The sequence below is a fragment of the Sabethes cyaneus genome, chromosome 3 (assembly GCF_943734655.1).
Source record: "Sabethes cyaneus chromosome 3, idSabCyanKW18_F2, whole genome shotgun sequence".
NCBI lineage: Eukaryota > Metazoa > Arthropoda > Insecta > Diptera > Culicidae > Sabethes > Sabethes cyaneus.
Window position 1 is genome coordinate 91768397 of NC_071355.1, and position 27539 is coordinate 91795935.

A 27539-nucleotide genomic window follows, 5' to 3' on the forward strand; every position below is an offset into this window, starting at 1 on the left:
GACGTAGCCAGGTATCCAGCTTTTTACGCGCTATAATGATGGACGCTATAAATTGTGTTCGTAATATGCGAACAATCTTTTTGACAACTCTGCATACTTCAAATCTGCAACACTACCGTGCAATTTCTTTCGTTTACGCCAAAGAAGGAAAGCAAAAATGTGCGAAATGTAAACAAAACTATTGCTCTCCTTCTTTTGCGTAAACGAAAGAAAGAGCAACACTGCCGTACAGGAGAAGAGTGCCCAGTTTTGATGGATGCAGAGCTGTCAAAAAGATTGTTCGCATATTACGAACACAATTTATAGCGTCCGCCATTATAGCGCGTAAAAAGCTGGATACAATGCGATTATATAGCCATCTACGATGTGTGCAACCTCCTATGCTAATGCTAATGCTAATGTGCCATATTTTCTGCTATGTAACAAGCGGTAAGCTGTGAAAGTAAACTAATAAAATCTTCTAAGAGCAAGAGACAGTGAATCGACGCCGCTAACTTACGAAGGACATTCGAATGGTACGTCATATTTGCGATGAACGTGCTTTGGCTTTCATGTTATTTGTAACCAATGGCTTTTTCAAAGGCCACAAGCGAGTTAAAGTAAGGTTATTGAAACATGTCAAGCTACGCATAATAATATTTAATACAATAATCTGTGATCATTCATTATACTATTTCAACCTCTATGATGCACACAAGTGATTTTTAAAAGAAATTTCTATGTCTCAATTCAAAGCCACCATTGCATTCAATGAAGAATCGAATCTGAAAATTTCGCTCTTCTCTTTGAAACATTCATTTAAACAATGGCACTCACAGATTCTTATAAATAAACATGTGCCAGAATTGCACTTTACATTAGTCTTTTATCTAATGATCTGATATAGTCCTACGTCACGCTTGCGTACAACCCTTAGGGCTGCATACCTTGTAGTTTTTGGCGTGTTTCAAAAATTTAGGGGAATTGTGTATAACGTGCCCCCCCTGGCCAATGTGCCCTCCCTTTGTTTTTCCCTAAACAAGCGAAATAAAAATGCAAAACCACCCAGAAACCATAGTATTTGATGGAACTAGCCTACTATGCAAGTATGACAGTTGCCACATGCTGTAAAAACAAAACAAAAATAAATTTGTTTTTGAGCAGCTTCCGATGTAACTTTTGCCGTCGTTTCCATAAGCTAGTTTCTTGTCAAAATCTGTAAATAACCGGTTGTTGCGATTCGATTGCGTGAAGTGAACTTTAAAAAGACATCCGTGCCAAAAATTGCGGTATGAAACGCTTGACTTGCTTTAGCATTAAATATTTTTCCAAATAAGTAAAAGCAGACCAATATGCCCCACTTGCGGTGATGCAATATGCCCCCCTTGCAAATATGGCTATAAACATAGGTAAACAGATCTAAGTTGAAGTTAATTGCCATTAATCAATTCAATTAGTATTCTAGAGTAACCGTGGTGGAAATAATTTATTATCAACGTCCAAATTCCAAGTTATTCAACTACGCGGTGCAATATGCCACAGCTGCAGTATAATGTGCCCCATGCAAAAAAGAAAAAGTGCGCCAGAAGGCCAAAGCTAGGTTTATTTTATTCAAAAATACGATATATTGAAAACAACGGAAATAGTTTTACTTTCTACAAAATAGAGTTGGTCTGTTACTGGTAGAAATACTCAAATTACCGCATTGGGCATATTATACTGCAGGTGGGGCATTTTACCCCGCAGAGACGAGACACACAACATTTAGGTGCTTTTATTAAATAATTCCTAGCATATTTATTTTACAATACTAAATGAAATAAACAATTGCAATTGGTTTTCAGCTCAAATACCAAGATATACTCGTAGCTGTAACGTTAATTTGGGGAAGCATAACAGAGATATTTATTCCATTTATTCTTAGGGGGGGGCACATTATACACAATTCCCCTACTGTATTTTGTGAAATAGCCTATCGAAAGCAGTGACAGTCTCATATCTTATTGAAAACAGAATAAACACTGATTCTGCGAAGAAAAATTAGCAATATTTATACTCAGATCTGACAAAATGATCATTTCCCTTAGGCTTATCCCCGGTACCCCACCCGTTTCACCTTAATGTGTTCCACAACTTTTCTGAAAAAATCATACCTGTTCGGGTGCATTTGGAAAAACAAAAATATGTGACACCCTACTGAAACCACCAAAATTACAATAGTATTTATATCGTACAAATGCGAAATTTTTCAGACGTAGTGTCTTTGGAGAGGTTTATTTATATGATCGGGTGAGAAATATCTAATCGGGTATTCTTCAAGGATAATATCCAAGCAGTAAAGAGGTAAACACAAATTAAATTAACCAAAAAAGTGCTTCTTTGCATCTATTGCATCTGAGCTTCTTTGCATACATGCAATTGACATTTTGTATTTCTGCATATTATTATTTTAAACATCATCCAGTTCCGTTTACCCAATATAATTCAGCGCAAAAAGTTTTCATATCAGTGTTCAGTTACAAACGATTGCTCGAAAATAGTGGACCATTGCTAGCACTGTTGTTCTCCATCGATGAATCATCTGTTTGGATGGTTTTGAGAAGTGATCTTGCCTCGCACAGTGTAAGATGTTGAACGTTTTTCTGGAAATATGCAAAAAAAGTTTAATCAAGTCATCAATCTCAGGTACACCGCTATTTTCGCCACCCTACCGTAATAGCAACGCACAGGTTGTTAATTGAACGCCAGAGTGCAGCACATTCCGTTGTCGGTTGTGTTGCTTCCACTAGTGACCGCTTACCGGCGTTCCAGTCGCGCGAGAAGGTGACTTGCGCGTTCGAAACGCTTGATGTCAGCACCGCGAAAAGCATCGCGAAGCACAGGAGCTTTTCCAGCAGTTGATGCCTGCAAGAAAAAGTTAGGTGGGTGCTTTTATGTTTTGAAAGCATAAGATGTCTATAAGCACGTAGCTGCATCCTTTGCAACATGCAAAACTAGGATGATTTTTTTTGGTCCGAAAGACTAAACCGGATAAAGGATCGTTTATAAGTAACTAGCTGACCCGACAAACTTCGTATTGCCACAAATTAACCTGTGTTGTACATAAATCATGAATCTCGGATGATCTTTGTCACTATCTCGAGTTTTGCAAGCCCCCCAGTGGGCGGCGCTTCCGACGGCGGGTCACCGGCAACACTCGCGACCGGCTCGTCCTGAATGATCTAGTGTTACTATAGATAGTTTTTGTGGTCTTGTTATTGATTAATGTTTTATGGAAGAGTCTCGAATTTCTCGAGTTGGATTAGTTTTTGAGTTTCGCAAAAATTTCTGTTTTATTTGTATGAGAGTCCATATCCCCCTACCACAGGGGTGAGAGGTCTCTAACTATCATAAAATAAATTCAAGACTCAAAAATCTCCTACATGATAAATTTGGTTCCATTTGCTTGATTAGTACTCAAATTATAAGGAAATTTGTATTTCATTTGTATGGAAGCCCACCCTTTTAAAAGGGAAAGGGGTCGTAATACACCACAGAAAAAAAATTCTGCCATCTAAAACTCTCACATGCCAAATTTGGTTCCATTTGCTTGATTAGTTCTAAAGTTATGAGCAAATTTGTATTTCGTTTGAATGGGAGCCCCCCCCTCCTAAAAAGGTAAGAAGTCCTAATTCATAATGGGAAAAATGGTTGCCTCCAAAAAACACCCACATGCCAAATATGGTTCCATTTGCTTGATTAGTTCTCAAATTATGAGGAAATTTGTATTTCATTTGTGTAGAAGCCCTCCCTCTTGAAGTGTGGAAGGATCCTAATACACCGTAGAAAATATTTTTGCCTCCAAAAACCTCCACATGCCGAATTTGGTTCTATTTGCTTGATTAGTTCTCGAGTTATGGGGAAATTTGTATTTCATTTGTATTGGAGCCCCCCCTCCTAATGTGGGAAGAGGTCCTAATTCATCACAGAAAAAATTCTTGCCTCCAAAAACACCTACACGCCAAATTTGGTTCCATTTGCTTGATTAGTTCTCGAGTTAGGAGGAAATTTGTATTTCATTTATACAGGAGCCCCCCCTCTTAGAGTGGGGAGGGGTCCTAATTCACCGTAGAATATTTTCCTGCCCTCGAAAACCTTCACATGCCAAATTTGGTTCCATTTGCTTGATTAGTTCTCGAGTTATGAGGAAATTTGTATGGAAGCCCCCCCTCTTAAAGGGGAGAGGAGTTACAATTCCCCTTATAAAGAGGGAGTCTCAATTTACCATAGAATAAATTCTTGTCACCGAAAACACCCACATGCCAAATTTGGTTCTATTTGCTTGATTAGTTCTCGAGTTATGCAGAAATTTGTGTTTCATTTGTATGGGAGCCCCCCCTCTTAGTGAGGGGAGGGGTCTCTAACCATCACTAAAACCTTTCCTGGCCCCAAAAACCTCTACATGCAAATTTTCACGCCGATTGGTTCAGTAGTTTTTGATTCTATAAGGAACACAGGACAGACAGACAGACAGACAGACAGACAGACAGACAGACAGAAATCCTTCTTTATAGGTATAGATAGTGCAAATGAATGCAAAGAAGAAGAATGAAGATGCAGAAGAAAACCTGTTTTAAATAATTTAACAGGGCTGTCTAACTAAAGCTAGCATTAGTTTAAGGATACAAATCCGCGTTGTAGCGAATTAAACTTCAATTTCAACGTGCTTGTAGAATAAATACTTGAAACTGATGTTATAGTAAAGAAATTATGATATTATATTATTGCCATGTCAACTAGGGTAGTAAATAATTGTTAGAATTTTCTAAAATAAAATAACTGCTAGAAGTTATCTAAAAGAAAGTATTCAATAACAATTATCATAACACGAAAGGTTAGGATTACCTAAATGTATAAATTATATTTCTTAATTCAATGAACGGGAAAAGTAATAGTATTGACACTTTTTGCGACATGGCAATAAATTATTCAATTAAACAGTTACTATATTTAGCCTAAATTCAATCATACTATCTACATATGTTAGTTGAGCAACAAAGACGGCTCTGGATACATCTCTTCTTTTGGCTAAGGTTTCGATGTTCAGGACCGCTGTAAGTTGCTGAACATCGAAACCTTAGCCAAAAGAAGAGATGTATCCAGAGCCGTCTTTGTTGCTCAACTTTTGAAATTCGAAATTGATGCTCCTGATCTTCTGGCAATAGTAAACATTAACGTTATACCTCGACCGCTAAGATCCCGCGGATTTCTTCGACTTGATTTCCACCGCACACAATATGGACAACACGAACCAATCCAGGCGATGTGTTCTATTTTTAACGACGTATATAACCACTTTGACTTCTCTGTATCGACAAACACATTCAAAGCTAGGATTAGAACTTAACTTAACGACAATTTTATGTTTTTGTTTATGAATCTTATGTTTATTTAAGTTTATATTTTGATGTGATATTACAAAGAAAAAGATAATGGGTTTTTATGCCGATTTGAGAATGAGATAATAAATTTCAACTCAAATCGGCTTTTCCCATTCATAGCACTTAATCTTTATTTAGACTTTGTGTCAGATGAAGTAAATCAATAAAATAAAAATAAAATAAAATAAAATATGTTACTTTTTATTTGAAAAAATCCTGGACTTTTTTGCAACTTATATTGAAGAACCCCGAGGCAAAGTCAGACAGAGTCGGATGTGCGAAAATTACTATGCAACTGAAACCGGATGAGCCTGTTACGTTCAAGCTATGATCCCAACGGATGCGCGGCCTAAACAGTAATTGTTGATTCTTGTTACCAGCGTTGTTGTAGCTCCTAATTATGATTCAATTTAATCTTGAATGTATTACACACAAGCAGCGAGAAGCCTACCATTTAAGAGGCAACTTACTTTGTAGGAGGATCCTACACAATTATTATCCAATAATTACATCGAAGTTTGCATTAAGCAATTCAACTAGATGAAAATAATTATTATTAAACAGAACGTTGTAGAGGATAATTTTTAGGGGCAGAAGAAGTCAAGAATTAGGTACAAAGAATACGAGTATTTATCAAGAAAACGGAGATTCATTCTTTTGAAGTTTGGGTCGAAGGCTCCTAGGTAACTGTATTTATATATAAAAATTCGAAAAAATAGATTGCATGTGTATAAGAAGAATGTAAAAATTGCAAAAATAAAAATTTGCGAGTAGAACACTTATTTTTGAAGTTTAAAAGGACACTGCCTCTAGTTTCTGATAATAAATAACAGAAGTTGGCGCTAGTGTTTCATTATGCGCCATGCATGAGAGTATGCTTGAGCCAACGATGTTTCCCAGTTGAATATAACAGATGTCGTTACTTTGTAACGCATGTTGTACGTTTCGGAAACAGCTCTATTTTGCGCGACAATAAATTTACTCAAAGCAGCAACATTACTCTCTTTTGTGTTTATTGCTAATCAACACCTGAACCAATAAATAGTTGGTAAACATTGTTTTTATTTATTGCGTTCATGTTGCGAAATATATCATATTCAACTCCTGGCTGTCGTATGGTATCAAATCACTTTTCCGGGCTCTCGGATGAATGGTAGTAAGATGCTATGGAGAGGTATAGGAAAAGATTTTTTTATTAAAAGTAGGCAGAAGTCTTGCAAATTAAGTATAACAGAGTAACTGTAACACTAATAAAATATGATTAGTGATTGTTTTGCAGGTAAGTAAACAAAGATAAGTGAGAATTTCTGATTTTACTACCAGTAGAAAAGACCCATCTCTTGAAAAGCAACGGTTCGTATAGTGTCCTATTAGTGTAAGACACAGACAAATATTCCGCAAAGCTTCCATTTGACCGAATCTGAATTTCCAGGTCTTTCGTTTCACTCCTTCCCTTAAGCTTCTGCTACCTCGCATGCTTTTTTCGCCGTAGTTTTTTTTTTTTGAAGTGCTTCAAAAATTTGAAATAGTTTTTAAATCAACTGAAACAATACGGAGCAATCCTATTTTTTCAGGAAAGGCAGCAGGCATTTATCCAAACACCCGTTCACACAAATTTTCTCTCAGTTGTAATGGAAATATCTGGAATTAAATAGTTCGAAGTTCGAAAACAGTCAATGAGGAAGCCAGCAAGTCGTAGGCGAAATACGTATCTGTCAAGAATAAATATACATAGTAGAATTAAATTGGATTAGTTTTCTTTTTATTTCATTCCAGGTTTCGTATTCTACTAAGACGCTCCAAAAACTTCAGTCTTCAATGGAAATATCGTTTTTCAAGGTACAAGTACTGATAACCTCTCAAACCAGATATCGAACTTCGACAATTTCATATTCAATCTGCACTTTTTCGTTTTCCGGTTGCTGTATAAAACTCAGTATGCTGTTTGAAGTTGCCTTGACGTATTGAACGGAAAGTTTGGAATTCCGCTGGAAAGCGCTCGGTTTTTATCATTAGAAAATGTCGATTTCCACTAGATGGCACTGTTTTATTGGTAGCTAAGTCAAAACTTGTTTTAAATCTATGTTTTCCTTCCTAAAAACAATCATTGATCGCCTATATTTGTTATACTGTTACTCTATTGTGTTTGATTTTCACAGTGTTTCCCTAATTTTGAAAAAAAGCAAAAATTTTTTTTTCTTATACCTCTTCATCCACCATTCTTCCGCAAGCCCACACTCAAAATAATTTTCACGTCGAAACTACGAGAAAAGTTCAATGAATATATTCTATCCAACTTTTCCCGTTTAATTTACGTGAATTCAACGTAGCTTGCATTAGTATGCGTGCATTTATGTGAAAACCAGATAGATGTAATTGTATTTTCCGATAATGTTCAACTGAAAGGCACGTAACTCTCTGTAGAGAAATTTACGTGATGTTTCACGTGGAGAGGACATATGGATTATTTTGCGAGCAGGAAGGTGATTTTAACATTATACATGAGCAGTGGAGTTGAGCGTTGTTGACAGAACAAAACACAGACAGAAGATAGAAGAAACAAAAGAAACAGAGATGTGCACTGAGTAAATGTGTTATCGCGCAAAATTGGGTTGTTTGCAATATGTACAATACTTATTAAGAAGAAACGACAGAGCTAAATTTCTTTCTAAATTACCTGTTCTTGATTTATTCATTGCTACAAAAACTCAATGTCTCTTTGAATTCTGGGTTAACCAGACGATAAATGTCCCGCACTGATTATTTTTTGAATATAGAAACGATAAGAAAAACACTACAAGTGCGACAGATTTATTCCTGGAAATTTTATTTCCTGAAGTTTGTTCAAAAAGTTTATTTTATTTTTTCGAATAATTGTTTAAAAAAGTACATTCAGCTGAAAACCTCATGGAATTTAGTGTAAAATTACTTCTAAATGAACTTGTTACAGTTTCAAATGATCAAATCCAATATGTTTTGCATTCATCCAGAAATAATCTCAACAATTCGCAGGTACATGGGTTGCCAACGAACCATAAGGACGGATAAAACGTGATGTCCAAAACTGCTGCTAAATTCAATTACTGTTTCTATTACCATCTACCTCTCCTTTTGCCATGTTTTTTACCTCACTTAACTTTATAAAATAAGATAAGAGTATATAAAATTAAGTAATTGTTTGTTAAACAGCTGCTACATAATTTTCGCCAGTGCCAGACTATCACTACTAAATTGGTAGTCTAGTAGTTTATAATAGATTATAAGGATGATTTATAAAACACAATATATCAGCAATAATACTTGCAGTAACACAAGGTTCCTTGAATATTTTGTATAATAATAGCACACAAGACTAATGCTTCTATGCTGCGACATGCAGACCCATACACAAAAAGAGACTAGATGTACTAGAAAAATCACCTGCAGCTAACCATTTTCACCGAACAAAACTTTTTACAAACACCAACAGAGTTTAAACAGAACTTCACAAATCGCGATCCACAATCGAACTGTAAATTTCGAAAGGACGAACGAATCCTTTTATAATGTTGCAACCAATCTATCGATTCTTATTGGACCATATTTTTTGCCTCAAATATAATCCCTCTCCTTGGCAGGTGCAAATCTTGAACGGTGAAACCATAATTCATTATGATAAAATATGTAAACACGAAATGCTGATCGACAGCCACCGTCCCTCGTGTCTTTGCACGACAAACAGGAAAACCAGGAGAAAAATCATTCGTGGGAAACTTGACCATGCCACTCACTCGACGACGCCAGGAGAACATTATCGATGTGGACAGCTTTGAACTTCAAAGCATAAAGATTAGAAATATGTTTTCCATTGTTCGTTCAACTGTGGTTGGATAAGATGGTTTCATTGCCAGTACGGCGCTATCTTGGTAAAATATTAAAAATAGAATGGGTATTGCAGGAACTGCAACAGGGAAACTTCCTCTAAATTTCCGTACCTACCAGGAAATAGGTCCGCATTTGGCATTTGAGTCCGAAAATACACTCTGCTTTTGAATAAGTTTTATTCCACAGAGATTAAGTTTTCAACAGATCTGAGAAACCATCATTCTAAAATAGAATCAAAACCTTTTTGAACAGATATATTTGTTCAATTTTCATTATTGAGCTATTAATAAAAGAAGCTGTGCTTTCTACACTGTGGTTAAATTACAATAAATTGATAACTGAAGGTGTCTTATTCATCAGTTATATTGTGGTCGTTGTTTGAATATTGCAATATTAAACAGAATTAATTTACATGAACGAAAATTACAATGTGTGAACATGATTTGATTTCGCTCCCTGATCTCCAGTATTGTATTTCATCTACAGGTAGGAAAAAGCAATAAGCACAAGTCGATCGTTAATTTTAAATGGCGGTAGGTAACCTATAATGGTACAAAATCCAGAATGCATAACGACTATTTACGTGATATCATGCACTCATCTTTCACCACATCTGTTTCTGCAATCAAGAACCATTCTCGCTAGTAATAATTGCCGGGAAACCGTTCTGTGTCTGGCCCCCGGTAGCTATGAGCTAGTTGACTTTGCAATAGGGAAGGAGAAGCATAAACGGCATTCCGTGGATAATTATGCTAGCAGTTCGAGTCCCAGCGGCGGCGTGAACAGCGATACCTCTATCTGAGATGAGAATCTCCGGCTGTAATTACATTGTATTACCGCCGGTTACTCGCGCCCCTTGGTCCATAATGTCACCAATCATAGCTTACTTCGCTACAATTTGGTTCATAATGAAGCATGTAAAAACTAGCGTTACCCTCAGCTCCATTTTGTTATTATCAGATCAATGATTAAAGCATTGTAATAATCTGCTACTTGTAGCTCACAGTAAGCGTACACATTTGAGGTGATTAAGGAGCAACAACAATTCATAATTATTCAAATTCGAAAATTATTATATCGTTCTGTTGTTATTACAATACGTTGTACTGGTGGCAATGTTTGCGAGTCTTTATTTAGTTGGCTGACAACAATGTTTCATGTGGAGATTTATCCCTCTTATCTTCGGTCAAGACAAAAATAATAATAAACCAAATCATTTCATAACATTACGCTAGCTATTTAACTTCTCAAACCATGTTATGCCTGAACCATGTTATCTTCCTGCATCGAGTTGAATCCAGATTATCGCTTTCCATCGTTTTAGTCTCTTGAGGTTTTTTGGCTTTGGAACATTTTGCCAAACGATTTCGCAAAGATACAAAAAACCTTCTAGCGCGATTACAGCAACGTTATCCTGGAAACGAGTAGGGTAAATTAACCATTAGTGGACCAGTTAGTGCTTGAGAATTATTTTAAACTAAACACGCAAGATAGAATCTTACGCTTGAAGTTCGTGGTACGTATATCTTTACAGAGGAGTGTCACAAGGAAGCAACGTGGGCGCCTTATTATTCATGTTGTTCTTCCACGACGTCAACCGCCCAGCTAGTTTCGATATACGATGATGGTCTAACAAGCCAGTCGTCGTATGTTCGAATCTCGGCTAGGCGGTGCTGCCAGATAGAGTTAGTAGGATTGTTGCACTAGCCCCGTAATTGTCCTGTACTCAAATAGGCGGCCATGAAGTCTGTCGATAAAGAAGGATCAACTCTAAGAAAGACGTTTAAGCTCAAGACTTTGCTTTTTTTTCAACGATGTCACTCTGTTAATACAATCTGGCTGCAAAATAATATATGCTGATGATCTAAAATTGTATTAGAAGTTCAACACATGAAAGATTGTCGTCGTCTACAAATTTTGCTGGATGATTTCGCTGTCTGATGTCGGTGGATCATGATCAATATGACTAAGTGTAAGGTTAAAACGTGTCACCGTATTTTAAAACCAGTCTTGTTTTATTAGCACGTGGATGGACGGAAGCTAAAGAGAGTCGACTCTGTAAGTGATCTCGGTTTGCTCTGCTAATCTAATCTAATATCATACTAACATAGTCAATACTTGAAAGCATCTTGGAAAATGACGATTACTGAAACCAATCATCTTTCTTGTCAGCTTCCAGGCCCACTGCGCAACATGTTCGGCAGAGAAAATTCCAAGGAATCAAGTGGGACCAGAAAGAATAGCTAGTTCCATTCAACTTCTTGAAATCAAGGGAACGGAAGAAAGCATGAACCTCCCGTACCAAACGGGGAGATAGGGAGTTGCGATGGCTAGATCTATGTTGGGCGTTTCTTCCTAGTTGCCTTTCCCATTTGCAACCACTATTTTTCTGCAACGCCTTTCACGGCAAGTGCACGAATGTCTTCCGTACTTAAACCTACTGTTTTAAGTCCGTAGAGGACTTCCGGTCTGATTAGCGTTTTGAATATCGTCAGCTTTGTGTGGCGGCGCATGCTTCTTGATTGATTGCGGCTTGCGGAGGGAAAGGTAGGCTTGACTTCCAACTAGAATGCATCGTTGATCTCCCTACTCGTATTATTGTCGGCGGTGACAGGAGATTCTAAACATACAAACTCATCAATTACTTCCAGTTCATCACCGTTAAAAATCACTGTCCGTGGCAGGCAAACGTCAGCTAGGCGGTGCTTGCTAGGTAGAATCATTAGGAGAGTCATCGTTGCATTGGTCCCGTAATTTTCCTGTACTCTAACAGCCGGTTGCGAAGTCTGTCGATAAAGGGTAATATCTAAAGACGGTATAAACCCAAGGCTTTGTTTTTGGGAGGCGAACATTGTTTTCTTTGCAGCCTCGTACCATATATTTGATTTTCGACGCATTTATTTGTAACCCAATCCTCCTAGCCTCCGCTTTTAGTCTGGCGTATATTGCCTTTGCCGTCTCAAGGTTTCTAGTAATGATGTCGAGGTTTGATTGTCGTAACAAATCATAATACTAGTAAGTAATGCAATTCTAATAGTGTTGAAAAGTCACCACTTCTGATTGAACACACAATATGATAGAGGATAGTCACTCTTAAGTATTTTATGTAATCGAATATTTATCCCAATAAAAAGAAATGTCGAGGTCGTCTGCGTCTGCCAAAACATGCATGTAACACATCACTCGCTCTAGAGTAACTTTGATTAGCCACGTCAGTTTGTCTGAAGAACCGTATTCGTACATTATCTGCCATATCTATTCGCGCTCGGCTGTATCGTATGCTGCTCTGAAATCCACGAAAATACGATGCTCGAGCATGTTGGGAGGAACATTTCTGAAGGTTTTGTCAGAGAGTAAAAATTTGATCTATAGTAGCAAGGGGCCCCAATAAAGCCCGCCTGGCACAGCCTTAGGAATCCTATTGGAAGCTATTGGAAAAAGACGGCTTTTGCAATTTTCTCAATTGTTCCACTGTGATCCACCGAGCCATATATATGACATGAAACATAGTATATTGCAGTACTTAAAGTAGCGGAGATTGGCTGCGCATAGCTGCGCCCTTTCAAAATAAAGCCTCTTAAAATTAGTTTGAAAATTAGACATAAGCTGGAATAGCTCGAGAGCCCAAAAGGGTAGAGCTACACTTCTTTTAGCAAAAAGATGTATTTTCATAGTATGTTAAACTTTGTGGAAGATCAAAACTGTGAAGAAATGAAAGTAATCAAAAAAATTAGAAAAACTGGAATTAAGGGGATACATTAGCTGGTAGCACTATAACTTCTTTCCCTTAAGACATAAAAGTTTTTTTTCTTCGACCAGAACTCCTCAAATAACATTTTGGGCAACTTTGCCTTGGGCACTGTTTATTTCTGGCTTTAAATAAAAAAGTTAAATTGATCAATTTTGGACTCACCCCCTTAATGCAATTTTTTTGGTACAATAAAAAAATACTTTGAAAAGCAAGAAACTTTTGTGAAGACATCAATGTAGAAAATTTAGTAGTTTCTACGCTACCAGATGTCCGTCTTTTTTTAAATCCGCCCCACTGTGTGTCGGGTAGAAAAAACTTAACACCGAATGAAAAACTAATTTGGAAGTTCTATATGCTAAAGAGTTATATAACGTTTTTATTTTTCTATTCGGTATGCCTTAAATTAGCTCCGGTACAACAACTTTGCTAGCTAGCTCAATTCTGTTACTTTCATTCATTCTGTTACTTCCATTTCATTTGAAAGCTTAGAATTTTTTTACTGAATTACCTAATTGACTGATCCTTTTCAAACTTTTAGACAATAATATGTAACCCATTAGTAAGCTTTTGGCATATTTATTTCATTCAACTTCAATACCATAACCATATGCTCGCACCTTTTTTTTCCTGTGTGGACTCATCACTGCGACCAGTATAGTTGATCTATTGTGATATCGCCCGGGTGTTTGCTGTATGACCTGCACTGCATTTCTTTTTGCTATAATCGCTATTGAATGAGCGATATGCTTGTTAAATTTTATGCGTGCTTGTGTGTATTGGGGTTTACCCTTCCTTCTACTTTACCCACTTTACCCACTTGATCTACTTCACTCACTTATTCCTCACTGCCAGTACTATCCCATATTATAGCCGTCCCTGGCGAGGACTCATTCGTTCCTCTAATCAGTACACTTAACTATAGGAGGGACTTTTGCACTGTCATGAGTGGGTAAATTCAGAATTCAGCATGAAGGAAAAGTAAATGAGGTGGGGGGTGGGGCTGAGAATAAACCCATGCTAAAGTCACTTGACATCGAATGGCTTGATTCTACTAAGATTCGAACCCACGACCACTCACTTGCCAAAGCAGACTCGGTAACCTTGCGGTTGCGGTTCTCATTAAGACTGTCGCAGTGGCCTTTTAACCCAATGCCCTTCTGGCATACAAAAAAAAACCTTGCGGCTACGGAGCCCCCCATGCTCGCACCTTAATCTTAACTCCACTGAAAAACTTTTGTACAACATCTGGCTGCAGCTTCTTCTGTACGGAAACCCACTTTTTCTTCATTCCTCAGATTGGACCTCCTTAGGATGCTTCCGTAGTGCCTACTTCATAATAGGCCAGTATTTTTCATTGAGGATTAGTTCCGGTGCGTTGGAGGGGGAGGTTAATGTCACTCGGTATGACAGTAACCCCGTTGGCTTCATACCACTCTAGGACATCCTTTGAATAGTGACACGAAACTAGATCCGGCCAGAAGATCGTAGAGCCCTCGTGTTGCTACAACAGAGGAAGCAGATGCTTTTGTAGACACTCTTTCAAGTAGATCTGCCCGTTTACAGTCCCGGTAGTCACGAACGGCGCACTCTGTTTGCCACATGAGCAGATCGCTTTCCAAATCAAGTATTTCTTGGAAAACATTGAAATTTCTGCATCCTTACTTCCTCCAGAACATCAAACCTTTGCTGGGCGGTGAAGTACAGTAGCCCCGGAGGCTGCCGAAAGTCCGCCTTGACTTAAGTCTCATCATCCGTGATGAGTGGTTTCAGAATTTTCCAGGTGCTTGCGCAAAATAAATTCGCGACGTTGCTTTTCGGGTGACGCCATATTGTCCAATTTGCGAAAAACTGACCGCGATAAAAATTCAGTGTATACAATACACTCTAAACTACTTCTACCAAAATTTTCATAAGAAAATACTCAATGAGTAATTTTCTACAGCATTTCTTCCGTGATACAATTTGATATGGGACACCCTTCACTTCATGAAATTTAGTAACTTTTTAGAAGCAAAAAAACTTTGAAATAAATGTTTGTCACGGCGTTTTTATCGAATTTCTTCCAATAAGGTGTGATAAAACTGATTGTTTTTCTACACCAAAGCTCTGCTACCGTTCTCGAATTCGTTTCGTTTCGTAAAACGCCTATCTCTTTAAGTTTTGTTGCATTTTAATTTTAAATGTATCATGTTGTTGGGTGTTGAATTAGTATCTGATAGAGCAAGAATGCATACATTACGCATAGCACTAGATTACCGCGTGCGACGAACACAATCTGACACGTATGAAATACAATAACTGCAACAACAAAAGTTTTTCATAAATTGAGGGTTCGCTTCCACCTTTGCTTGCATAATCTTGCAAAACTCAAGCCGCTTAGGTTTATTCGTAGGCAGCAGCTCTTGAACCTGAGTAATTCTCGCTGAAACGGGGCCACTACTGACACGGGGTCTTGAAATATTGGAACTTTTGCGCTAATTGGTTGAAAATGGTTAAAAATAAGAATTAAACTTTTGATACCTCGAAATAGTGGACCCCTCGTTCTCCAAGTGGCCTAATAGTTTCAAAAAAAGTTGAATTTTGAGCATTTGTTAGTTGTTTCATGGCAAATTTAAGAAATATCACATGATATAGATCCCAAGGTTTGCTCAAAATTCAACTTCTTTTGAAACTGTTAGGCCCCTTGGAGAACGAGGGGTCCACTATTTTGAGGTATCAAAAGTGTAATTCTTATTTTTTGACCATTTTCAACCAATTAAGCGAGGATCCAGCTCTGTAAAGTCGGAAAAGTCTAATTTTTTTTTTTTGCATTTTCGAGACGCTTACACCTTCAGAAATGTCATTCCAAAAGGATTTTTTAATATCTAATCTCGTTGAAAACTTAACGCAAATATTGTGGAGTCACCTCAAGCGAAGCCCATTGCTGTACGAAACTTTGAACGCGTTTTCCCCAAAACCGTGTTTCTTTAGCTGGCGGTACGTGTATCTCCAAGTCTAGTAGACCGATTTGGCTGAAATTTTTTTTTCAGCATGTAAAAATAAATTATCAAAATTGTTACTTAGCCGTTTTTTGATATCTCATTTTTTAGGAGCTTTTAATTGGCGAGTTTTGATGAAAAAACACCTTTCTTTTAGAAAAACTGTCGCCATTTTGGTCATTTTTCGAATTTTCAAAAACCGCTACGTAACATTTTAGGTATTAACCTAAAGTTTCAAAATCATCCTTGAAATCCGTCCTACGATACTCCGTTGGTTCCCGGCACGTACCGCCAGCAAGGAACTATTTTCTAGAGGGCATTCACGCGGCCACCTGCCACCAGCAAAATAATCAGTATTCTGGTATCCAAAAAATACAAAACATATCTTCAAGTATACCTTTACCAATAACCAATAACCAATACACCCCAACACTTAACTATAATTCTAGCATCTGAAAAAAATTACGAAAATCTTTTATTTTTCGGTCTTCCAGAGTAGGGCCCCCCTTAAGCACAAAAGTTCCAATATTTGAAAACCTCGTGTCAGTAGTGGCCCCGTTTCAGCGAGAATTACTCACCTGTAGTGTGAACGGAAAGAAATATGATTCCGATACCATGAATAAAGTAATGAAATCATGAAACTTGAATTGCTGACAAATCATGACTGAACTGCCATATCAGGCAGCTCAAAATCATGAATAATAGTTCATGATCTTGCGATGTGTCGTACTGTAAGAAGTTTGTGATATCATGATTATTCTTCATGGTGTATTTTCATAAAACATAAGCTAGAAACCTGAAATCATGAGTCATTTGGCTCATTTTGGAGAATAAATTTCTATCCGTGTGGAAAGGATGAATTTTTACACGGTTCAGCACGTTCTACACCCCTAGGGTAACATGTGGCAGTGCCGCAATTTGTTTACTTACTTGCATTAGGTAACTGATGATCAAAAAATCTGCAATAATTCTCCTGGTGGATTATCGTTACTACACAATTAGCGAAACCTTAACAAATATGAATATCCGCGAGTCCTTCCGAAGAATACATTATAATACTGTAATCGTTTTCTGAACCGTCCCAGAGAGACCCGAGAAATCAGTTTCGTTATTAGGCCGTATGAATAAAAGAGTTAGAGCAAACTCTCCCATAAGATTTACACGGGAAAAGCCAAGTAAACTGTCGCACGCGGTGGTCTAGTATGCTACGCGTAATGTAATTGCAAAGAAATTAAAAGAGATAGACGTTTTATGTCAAAGAATGAAGTTTAGAACTAGAGCTTTAGGTACCAGAACTTTAAATTGGTAAATAAAAGCAATCAGTTTTACCAATGATTGTTAATGTTAATGATTGAGATTTGGCCAAAATGCATAGAAGGATTTTTTCGTCAAATGTGGTTTTCTGTCACCCCCTATAAGCTACCTAACACCCTGTATAGTAGTGGGAATTTGAATATTACTGAAAACGACACTAAAAAGCTGGGCATAATTGTGCATAAAGTGTGAATTACATGTTCCAGATAATAAACCTTCCTACAAGGGATTGACCCAGTTGGCCTCGAGGTAAGACGCTGGTCTAATAAGCCAGTCGTCGTATGTTCGAATCTCGGCTGGGTGAGGCTGTTAGAGTTAATAGGATCGTAGCACTAACCCCGCACTGTCCTGTATTCTAACAGCTGGTTGCGAAGTCGTAAAAAACAGAAGGTCAAATTTCGATAACGAAATTAGCACCCAGGTTTTGCTTTACAAGGGATTGACAAACATCAAATAAATTTGTTTTGTTTATTCTTCTTCCCAGGTATCGATATGTTTCTAGTCGAATACGTTACATGCATCATTTGAACGGAGCCGCTTCCTCGTTAGAAAACATAGACAACAGCCTAGACAAGCTGGGAGCAACGAGTGATTGTGTCCTATTATGCGTTATTTTTAGATCCGATTTTTCCTAAGCTCATCCGAGATAACTTCCGAGTGATATCTAAAAAGAATACCTACACTGCACCGCCTGAGTTATTTAATTTATATACTAACCGCCTGTTAAAGTGCCCCCGAGGTGACGCGAATCGCGCTATCACGCCGCGAACCTTTTTGCCCATATTCATTCATGAATATCTAACACTTCATAAAGCCCTTAGCAAGGCCAGCAAGCCGGCTGCGTCGTACAGCGTTGTGTGTAGCGCTAGTGTGTCCCAAATGGATAGCACCGCGCGGGCTCAATAGGCGCTAGCAAACGCGAGCTCGCATCAGTCTTGGATAATCTGTGTTTGTGGTAAGAGCCTCTGCCATGTGCGTGCTCGCGCGTCCGATTGTGTTCAGAAGCGTGCAGCAAACACGATAGCGTAGAGTCCTATGGAAAAAGTTCGATCGCGCACAACGAGATAACGACTCGTCGACGTCGTCGGATGCTGCAAAGGGGAAATTTCGTAAAGATAAGAAAAGTCTGAGAGTTGCGCTGTGAAAATTGTGAGAATTTTTGGTTGAAGAGCGGAAGGTTAAAAGAGAAAGAGAGAAATTTACTCAGCCTCTCGCAAGTGTTAGTTAGTCTTATTGGAAACCGGCAGATTGGATGTACACATTGAACTGCAGCCCAGCAGATGAGCCCCTGAAAAGTTGGAGCTTCCGTACCACCCACCAACGACCCTCAACGCAGCCGTTCTACCACCAGAGCAAGCGCGCGAGGTTTATCGGTTTGTGTTTTGTTTTGGTTTTTAATGCTGCGCAGAGGCTCGATTTGCGTTATTTTCTCACAGCGCCTTCCGTGAGTCGGATGGTGGTTGCAGGAGATGAGAATTCCGTGGCGGAGTAGTTTTTGTTTTGTGCACCAGACGAAGCTTTTCTGTCTAGATTGTTGAGTGTGGTACATTGTGCGTTCTTTGGTTACGCTAATTATCGGATTGTGTGATAAGACAAACCGCCACCCTGCATGAATAGCTTGGCACCTTCGCGTACATCGATGTTCACAGAGTTCGCTATTATCGTGCCCTTGAAATCCGTGTCATTGGATCAGAGAATTACTTAAATGCCGGGTCTATTTTTAACCTTGTAGCCAGAAGAGAAGAACCTAGAACGGGTCGGAACAGGCTGAAAGCAAAACAAACCGTCGCATTTATAGTGCTGTCCGATAGTGCAACCAGAAGACAAAGTACTTGAGGCGGTTCTATCTAGGTGCTGCATAGTCTTGTTGCTCAGACGAAACCGAAAAGATAAGCCTCCAAGATAAGTGATGTTTCAGGAAACATATTGAGTTTAAGCTTGTGCGTCTGTAGTTGTGTGAAAAATTTTATTGCTCATACGTTTCGTTTCTGATTCGATTGTTTGTAATGCAGAGAAGCATAAGTACGGAGGCAATTACATGAGAAGGAAAAAACGCATCTCGAACCAAACAATCGAAGAGCTGTGAGGAAAAAACAGCATATTCTTAATTAAGCTCGAACGGAATATTGATTAAAATTGAAGCCAATTAAGTTGTGCCGGCCCACGTGGTGTTTACAAACAAATACCGGCGCGTCAGAGCTTTGAATATTTGTACAACTGTGCGCTGTGTTACGCCGCCGCCGCCGTCAGCTAGGCTGATTTGAGAAGCAACGCCTCGGCTGTGATTGGCTTCATTGATACCAGAGAGGAAATTACTCAGTGATTTTTTAGTAGTCAAGAAGCGGTAAGTTTGAACAACGTTTTGTAGATTTCCAAGTTGTTTGTGATGGTAATAGGAGTTACATAATGCAAAACATAACTGTGGTAATAGTTTTAAAAGTACTGTATGCAGCTGTCTCTGACCGGCAACAGATAATGTGTTTAACTTTGAAAATTTTTCTTTGTCTTCCTGCTTTGTTCTATTTCAAATAAACTTGCAAAAAAAATTCAAAAAAATTAGCAAAATGCTCTAAGAAAATTGACCGATTTCTAATTGAAAGTATTTTTCTATTTCATTAGAGAATAATTTGCAATATTTAACAAAAATATGTAGGGCACGGGAGAGTATTTTCAGCCTATTAAGTGATGGCATATATATTTTCGGCCTATGGCCTAGTTCTAGCGAAAGAACAGGTGGTTTTGACGTTATTTGAATAAAACATAGTAGATTGCTTACAGTCTTGAAAACATAGCTATAACATACATATTAAAATTGTTTGTCGGCAAAGTATTTTTATTGGCGATAGAAGAGGCAAATAGGCTGAATTTAAAAACCTGCTGAAAATACCCTCCCGTATCCTACCTACGTTGGTACATATAAAGGTTATGAGAAAATTTAAAAACAATATACGAAACAGATTGCGTAAGTGGTAGGGGTGGGTGCTATTCCTTTATCGACTTGATAATACGGGATTTGGTTTAAATTTGTTTCTTTTACGAATATGCAAAACTTATCATCAAAGTAAATTGGCGATAATTTTTGAAATTTACAGAATTAATGTATACAAAATTAATTATACATTACTGTACCCTAATTCAGTAATTAAAAACAATCACTGATAAACAACTAATAATTTTTTTGTTTTTACTTTACCATATTTGGCAGGCAGCGTAACCTTTGTTTCTTATCAATTCAGGAACTTTTCAAGGCAACTGGTTTGACCAGTTGTGGCATTTGCTGATTTGAAATGCGTATTACGCATCATTTATGTGCTTCCAACATTCGACGAGCAGTTGAAATCTTCGATCGGATTGGGATCGGAAAACTGAACAGACCATGCAATGGCAACAATCTCGTGGTCCACGCACCATTCCTTCACAGTATATGCTGTGCGTTTCAGATCACTATTTTGCATCAAATGCCGTCTTGGAGGCATCTTCTAGTCTGCATACGAGATCATGACCTTTCCATCTTGCTTGCATGGTGATATTTAACTTTTTGGATTCTTCGATATGAAATTTACTTTAATATGAAAGATATATTTCCTGCATTAAATTACTCACAATAGCATTTGTCATAACTTTTACAAGGACACCACCAAGCGTATATCTCAATTTGGCGAGCAAACGAATCTCTTATCAAAGGTTAAGACGCACAGAAACAACTGAATAAAAAAAACTGTGTTCTCTTCTATTGACGTAAAGCAAACCTGATAGCGTAAAACATGCGTCGTGCTAAAAAATATATACAAAATTTCAAGGTCATCATTTCAGGGACGGACGGAAAGACAGTCGTTTTTATATTTTTCAAGTCTTGCTAACATGGATGGTGCCACTGAAATCAGCGAAATAAATCTATTTATAGGAGATTAGTCTCACTTGTACTTCAAAGTGAAATTATTCAATTAATAATTTTGTTTTCAATTTAGAAGTAGTTGTTGGCAAGTAAATAATTTTCACGTAGGAATACGTCTTACACGAAGCTGTGGGAGTAAAATGAAAATGCTTGCGTGTAATAGTAACAAAGTTACCAATTGTTATAATTCATTTTACAGTGGCTATCCATATACTAACGTTTCTCATCGTATTGTATATATGAACAAACTAACAAAAAATTCAGAGAGGTGTAACGTTTAGTCTACGAAACACAATTAAAAAAAATTTGAACCGGTTTGCTACAAATAGGGAGTTATCTATTTTGGGAAAACAGGTGAAAACAAAACACCATGCATCTCTATCGCATTCTTACCACTTAAAAAAATGTTGTGCATCAACTAAAAATTATACATTTCTAAATTTTTTAGTTATTATTTAAAAAGTTTTCAGTGTTACAGTGTTGAGCTTCACACCGTGAACCATGAATTTTTATACATTAAACATTGAAAATAATGAAGCATTATCCAACTGGGAATCCTCGCTTCGTGATTGGTAGAAAAAGACGTCATCATGGTTTTAACGTGATTTTAGAAAAAAAAGTGACGAAATCTCCCCGTCCCAATAGGTCGAAGATACTTGGCGTGGCGATGATTGAACCTAGACTAATTTGATATCTGTGCTTGGGAAGTAAACCAGAACAAATGTCAAAGTCTCCTCGTCTCAACACAACAAGATTTCTTAAGGGGGCACAGTAGGGTATTGTCGTTATCGTCGGGCCACTGTTATGGTCGGGCCATCACGATGTTACAGTTTTAGTAACTCATGATATCTATAATACAACCACTGTAAAATTTCTTACTGTGATAGCTAACTTTTCACAATATTATGAGTTTCAATCGTGTATTCAAAACACCCGTACTGAATTCAGTGACTAAATCTTACAAAAAAAGTTTTCCAGGCGCAATGAACTTTTCTTCAAGAAATGATTCATGAAATGCAATCATCGAGATAAATTTTGAAAATGTATGAAGTGTGTTGTACTGCACACGAAGACTATATAAAAATCCCCTCCAGTAAGGTGTTTAGGAAGGCAAACGTGAAATACTAGAAATGCGCTATTTGTAAAGGTCGGGCCACTTGAGTAGTCATGGTTGGGCCACCATAATTTTAAGCGCAGAAGCGCAATAATCGCTAGAGAATGTCAGTCACTTAAAATGTGATGAAATAAAGCAAAATTTATACGATAAAAACCTAGATTTTTGTTGTTTTTTTCATTGTAGTTGTACACTTCGGAAAAGGTGATTGTAGCAATATTGATTTTACAAGAGCGCCAAAATTTCGCAAAAATGCAATTAAAAATAGGGTATTTGTACCTATATGAGCCGTTGTTCACGGAATTCATTCTTTTCATTTGTCTATATAGAATTTCAATATGTATGTCTTAGATTTTCTGCCGTGGCCCAACCTGCACAACATGGCCCGACTATGAAAACATTTTTTGTCTTCACGTAAATGCCTATAACTTTTTTATTTTTCAAGCAATCAGCTCAAAACTTTCCGGAAATATACCTTATTATTAGACCTTTGCAACGATGTATTTAGATTTCCAAAACTCTTTTTGAAACGAAAGTTATGGGCGAATTCCAAAACGTGGCCCAACCACGACGACACTCCCCTACTTTTTCAATTTTAATTTTTTTTCTTCCCTTTCTTTCTGCTGTTCTGCGATTCATTTATCGGTTTCTGGCGTATTCCGCTGCCGTGCCATCTGTCGTCAAATGCTGGATGTTGAATCGTAGCGTTCCAGTGTGAGCCCTCGCTGCAATCGAAGACCTTGCACGAATCTTACACGAGGAAAGCGGTTACATGTAAGTAACAACTCCATTTTTCCCAGGCAGCAAGCGCATCTTGAGGCATTCTTCTTCATATATTTGGCCGTTGGTGGAGTCGATCATTATGCACGGCTTGCTGAATTTGCCGCACCCACTGATCGCCTGCTACACCAAGTACTTCTTGGCAAATTTGTCAACTTTCTTCTTACGGTACTTCTTCGGAACATCTAGGGGGGACTTGCCGAAGAAAAACTCCAGGCCGGAGATCTACTTGGTATTCGCATTAATATACGTCTCGTCGTCCATCACGATGCATTTCGGCTGCACCAACCACTCGCGGTACGGCTTCCTGGCGCGGTATTTGGCCACCCTATTATGTTTATCGGTTCGGTTAGGCGCCTTCCTTACTTTAAAGACATTAAGTCCCGCCCGCTTAATGTCTGCTGGACGATCCAGTCGGAAGAATTGACCCCCGGCCATGTCCCGAAACGAAACGTTCGGATTGTGCTTGAAGCAATCCCTCATCTTCCTTGCCTTCACGGGGTCGGTCGTCTTCGCTTTTCTTTCGCTGCCAGTTCGCAGCTGGGTCTTGAACGATTTTAGCACACGGGACACGGTCGAATGGTCGATTCCCAACTGTTTTGCGATCCACCGTGGGACTGGCTTAAATTTTCCACCAGCACGCCCATAATTTTTGGTTGAAGCACTTCTTACTTGGAAGCCATCTCGATAACCATTTGACAGATTGTGACGAAATATTGCACAGGTAAACATTACACTCTAAACTCAAACTTTCAGACAATAAAATATAACCTATTAGTAAGCTAATTTTTTATTAGCTTTAGCTTTTATATTTATTTCGTTCAACTTCAATACCATAACCGTATGCTCGCACCTTACGCTTAATTTTACTTATAAGGTACCCTCAAACGGGGTAACTTGCAACAGTTCTCAACTATGTGTGCAAGTGAAAACTTATCTGTAGTACATTTGAGGACATTTAATTAATACAAAGTTATTAGGTCTATCATAGAACAATTTCACATATTGAGAAAAAATATGCGATCAGTATTGGCTGTTGTAGAATTTTTCAACTAATTTGTTACTAATAACCCCTTAAACGGGGTGACTTGCAACAAGCAATATCTTTTGGAAATTGAACGAATTTAAAGATTTGTATGAGTTTCTTTTGACTTCAATATTCAATGGACGAGCGGCTAGCGATTTTTTATGCTTTTACTATGAATATACGCATAAATGTCCTATGTAACGTTGGTGAAAAAAATTATGTGCCCAGTAACGGAAATTACAGGAAGAGCTGTTTATATTATTCATGCAGTTGATATTTCTTGTCTGGATCCGATAGAGCTGGCTTCTTTAAGGACCACGTCGTATATCCACTATGCAAAATCGCGTCATAAAGTGGAGCGGGAGAGTTATAAATCATCGATATCTCGGTTACGTAATATATGAATGTTCATTACGTTACGAGTGATCGTAATTAGACACTGTCATATTGCTGGTCGATTTTCTCAGTGAGGTTATTTTCGTTTTGGTCTCTTATATGGCCATTTTCAGTATATCCAGAGAAAAACTGGCATATTTCCGACTTACCCAAAGTATCTTACACACTTCAGATGTGCTTTAGTATTGTTTACTAAAGTATTGTTTAGTGCAAAATTAAATGATAACGTGCCTCTTAAAGGTAGCGGAACACAGCTTTTGTATCTACCAGCTGTTGCAAGTTACCCCGTTTTAGTACTTATTTTACGAATAACGTGATAACAAGTAGGAAAAATAAAACTAGTCATCATAAATCAATTATTTTGTTTCCTAATTGTTCATTTTACTATAAAAAATGTATGTTAGGCTTCTTTTATTTAAAGTGCCTGTGGGCAACACAAACGTTTTACTGACGAAAAATTGACGATGAATTTGACACCATCTTGTGGAATTTTTTAAAAATCACCAAAGCAGCAGAAAATCAACATAACAGTATCTAAGGCTTCTTTGAACTGTTAACAACAAGATTCAGTGACTGATATAGATTAAAAATTGAAGTAACAGATCAAAAAGTACAGTAAATTGGATGGATATAGCGTTGTTGCATGTTACCCCGCTGTTGGAAGTTACCCCGTTTGACGGTACTGCACAGCATCAGGCTGCAGCTTTTTTTGTACGGAAACCCTCTTTTTCTTTATGTCTGCCTCAGATTCGACTTCTTTGAAATGCTTACGTAGAGCCTGCTTCGTAGTAGCCCAGTATTTTTTGATGGGCCTTAGTTCCGGTGCGTTGCACAGTGGGACGGCCTAAAAAATAGGCGGTCATCAGCTTTTGCGGCGAAACACTGAAGTTATTGCTTTAACCAAATTTTTCGGGAAACGGTACTTGACTCCTCCGAAGCTAACGATGAAGAAATGAACAGATATTTAGAAATATAGCATCATTAAATTTTTAAATTATATATTATTAAATTTATTCTTATTTCAAATGGGTTTATACCATTTGTATTGGGCTATTATGTTATTTTGTGTAATTTGCCAGGCGTAAAACGCGATATTTTTAGTCGCAGTTTGCTCAAATATTCCACCGTGTGAAATGAAAGCCACTACATCATAACACTTAAAGTCGCTGAGATTGGCTGCGCATACTTGCCCCTTTTTGATATAAATCACCTTGAAATTGACTAGAAAATTATTTAAAAACTGTAACAGCTCAAAATCCCATAAGGTTAGAGCTACACTTTCTTCAGCAAAAAGATGCATTTTTACTATATCTTAAACTTTGCTGAACATCAAAAGTACGTAGAAACAGAAATAGGCAAGAAAAATTAGGAAAAATGATATTAAGGGGGTTTGTTATTGTGTAGCTCAATATCTTTTCTCTCTTAAGGGATAGAAACTTTTTTCCTTCACCAAATACTCTTTAAATGATGTCCTCTACCACTTTTCCTTAGGCACTGTTTATTTTGGACCTAAAATAAAAAAAGTTAATTTCTCTATTTATTGACCCACCCCCTTAATGTAATTTTTTTATCTAACAAAAAATACATTAAAAACCAAGAAACTTTTGTGAAGACACTAATGCGGAATACTGAATAGTTTCGCCGCAAAAGCTGATGTCCGCCTATTTTTGAAGCCGTCCCACTGTGCGTTGGGGGGATTCATGTCCTTGGTACGAAAGTGACCCTGTTGGTTTCGTACCACTCCAAGACATCCTTTTAATAGTGGCACGAAGCTAGATCTGGCCAGAAGATCGTAGGACCCACGTGTGACTTCAACCGAGCGAGCAGACGCGACTGTAGATACTCCTTGAGGTAGTTTTTCCCGTTTACAGTCCCGGTAATCACGAACGGCACACTCCGTTTGCAAACTTTGAAAGCTTCTGCTTCCTTACTTCTATCGTAACATCAAACATGTGCTGGACGACGAAGAACAGTAGTCCCGGAAACTTCCTGAAGTCCGCCTTGACGTAAGTCTCATCATCCATTCGTCAGCAACTTGGTGTATAGTTTCTGGACCCGTTACTTTCCCACCGTATTTTGCCGTTCGTCGCGATTTAGAGACTTCTGCACTTTGTACGTATGCAGTCCCACCCCGATCCTTGGTTCTCTGAAAGAAAGACTTGGACAGATTCGACTTTTTGGCCACATTCCTGACTGAAGCATTGGAATTCCACTTAAACGCTTTCGCGACACGCTTGTAATCCTGATCACTAATAGAACATCCATTCTGATCGCATTTCTCCTTCCGTTCAATGCTCAGAGTTTCGTAGTAACGTTTAATCACACATCACACACATCGTTGACTGCACGATTTCGAGTTGTTTTCCGATGTCCCGATGAGTTGAGGATTTTCCTGGTGCTTGCACAAAATCAATTCGCGACGTACCTTTTCGGGTGACGCCATTTTGTTCCAATTTTCGAAAATCTGACAGCGCAGTGTAAACAATACACTTCTAAACTACTTCTACCGAAATGTTTAAGAGAAAATGCCCAATGGGCAATTTTCTACAGCTTTTTATCCTTGATGCAATGTGATGTGGGACACCCTTTATACTGCAGCTGTGACATTTTGTCAACCCGGAATTTAGACGTTGGTAATAAAATATTCCCACCGTGTTCTACAGTACAAACTGAAGCAAATAAAGGCAATTGACTTTAACTAAGATCTATTTATCTATGTTTATAGCCACATCTGCAAGGGGGCATATTGGCCTGCTTTTACCTATTAGGAAAAATATGAACCGCTACCGCAAATCAAATGTTTCTAACCGATTTTTTGACAGAGATAACTTTTTGGGCATCACTTCATGCGATCGAATTGCAACAACCAACCGGTTATTTGCAGATTTTGACTAGTTAATGGTGAAGCAAAAAATTACATCCGATGCTATTCGCTAACAAATTGAATTTAGTTTTGATTTTACAGCATGTCAACAACTATCCTACTTGCGTGATTGGTCGGTTTCATCAAATACTAGGGTT

At 38.0% G+C, this 27539-nt stretch overlaps 1 protein-coding gene across 2 annotated transcripts in view; it reads left to right on the plus strand.

Annotated features, from left to right (window-relative positions):
- The first annotated feature begins 18834 nt into the window (after positions 1-18834).
- LOC128744391 (ecdysone 20-monooxygenase) overlaps positions 18835-27539 on the plus strand; it is a 70874-nt gene continuing 62169 nt past the window's right edge. The window contains exon 1 of one of the 2 annotated variants that reach the window (XM_053841372.1): positions 18835-19650. The gene's annotated coding sequence lies outside the window, so the exon portion shown is untranslated. The remainder of the gene's footprint in view (positions 19651-27539) is intronic. The other variant, XM_053841373.1, reaches the window with a different exon arrangement.